Source organism: Poecilia latipinna, unplaced genomic scaffold (genome assembly GCF_001443285.1).
Source record: "Poecilia latipinna isolate Pla-1442-1.1 unplaced genomic scaffold, P_latipinna-1.0 Scaffold1762, whole genome shotgun sequence".
NCBI lineage: Eukaryota > Metazoa > Chordata > Actinopteri > Cyprinodontiformes > Poeciliidae > Poecilia > Poecilia latipinna.
Window position 1 is genome coordinate 66,129 of NW_015114378.1, and position 2,075 is coordinate 68,203.

Genomic DNA, 2,075 nt, shown 5'->3' on the forward strand with positions numbered 1-2,075 from the left:
TAAGTCATATTCAAAAGGTTTTGACCACCAATAATTTTTTTTATATATTTTGTTTGAAACAAAAAATTCTTCCAATTCCAAATGTTTTGAAGATTTTTTTTACTGAATAATTGTGAAACAAATTTAGCTCCATAACAATTAGTTGTCTAAAACAGTTTATTAACTGAGCTGGTGGATGTTGCTCCCCATCCCCCACTCACCTGTGCCCATCCACCTCCTTCTCTTGGAGAAAATAGTAACACAACAATGACTTACCTAATTTTCTTTGAGAATATTTCATCTGCTTCTTTTTCTTTGGTCAAAGAGGGACTTCTATCTCATGGCTGGTCTTCATTAGCACATCTGTAGCATGTCTTCATTAGCCAACTTTGTCCCCCGCATCCTTAGGCCAAAATAAGTCTTAAAGTCGGCAAAGCAAATAAAACAAGCGCCATGTCACATCAGCCAAGTTGCTAAATAAAAAATATAAAGGGTAATTTTGACTAATATAGTAGCTTATAATATGCTAATTAAAATTGGAGGAAAAAAATCTATTTGCATGTTTAAGATTAAGGGATAATCTTACAGTTATGGAGTTTAATAACTTTAGCTAACATTAACTTACAGCAAGGCAGGATTGAATTACTGATAGCTAACGTGACAAAGAAAGGGAAACATAGTCAATGTCTTTTTCTTCTTTTTCTTATAAAAAATCTAAAGTTAAGATGCATACCTCATATGTATTAGGGGTAAAAGTAGTTTTATGTAACTACTATGTAGTACTATGTCGAAAATTGTCAGTGGCTCATTGTGCAAACCAAAACAAATAAAAATATTAATATTTTACATTTAATATAAGCTGCCTGTATGGATATCACAGAAAGAATAAGCACTTCACAATGCTTTTTTTTTTCTGCCAACAGCGGGGAAAAATTTTTTTGGTTCTGGCGTAAAGGGTAGAAAGTAATAATTTGCATTAAGTCGTATTGCTGTACAATTACAATTTGTTTACTGTGTACCTTGAGTTGTTTTCAAAATGTGTACTTTTACTTTCATTTGTTTTGAATACAGTTACTCAGTTACATTTGAAATCAGATCCAATTATGAGTAAGGATAAAATTTAAGACAACAGCAGAAAAAAACGGCATTGACCATTCGGCTGCGTTTTTATCGAGATTTAATTGTGTTGCATCAATGGGAAGACAGAGGAGTAGGGAAATCCCATCAAGTGTAGTTCAACTTAGCTTCAGAGAAAAGCCCTTGCTGAACTTAATGCATCAGTTTAAATTTAAGTATAGGCAGCAGCTTTATCATACATTGTAAATTCAATAAGGAGAGACTAAGACGGAGAAAAAAACAACGATTAAAAGGGTTTATTGACATGAATGACTTGAAATTCTTTGGCGCTTGGACCTCGGTGGAAGACATTGTGTTGGGAAATGCGATAAGCTTGGATGAGCTTTTCTGATGGTGATTAGGGATGTCTTTCCCCTGGGGCCCATGCACTGGTGGTGGAGGACGGAGAAGGATGGATGCCTGGAGAGCCAAGAGCGTGGAGGTGGAGAAGGGGCGTAGGTTGGTTTGAGCACTGCTGGAGAGCGGATGATGCCATTGATGAAGGTCCTTATAAGCGAGAGCTTGATTGGTGATTAGCAAAGACGGGGCATGGTCCAATGCTGATAGACTGACTGCAGATGACGCAGAAATTGGATGATGCAGGTGAGGCTGAAGAGTCTTCCGGATTGAATTTACACCAAGGCTTAATTTAATCTGAAGATGGAGAAAAAACAGTGATTAAAATATTTTATTTACATGAATGATTTAAAGTCCCTTAGAGATAGGTTGAGAAGCTCGGTCATCCAGGAGGGACGCAGAGTAGACCCACTGCTCCTCCACATCGAGAGGAGCCAGTTGAGGCTCGGGCATCTGGTCAGGATGCCTCCTGGATGCCTCCCTGGTGAGGAGTTCTGGGCACGGCCCACCGGGAGGAGGCCTGAGGCCTCGGGGAAGACCCCTCGGTCACTGGAGGGACTATGTCTCTCAGCTGGCCTGGGAACACCTGGGGGTTCCCCCAGAGGAGCTGGAAGAAGTGGCTG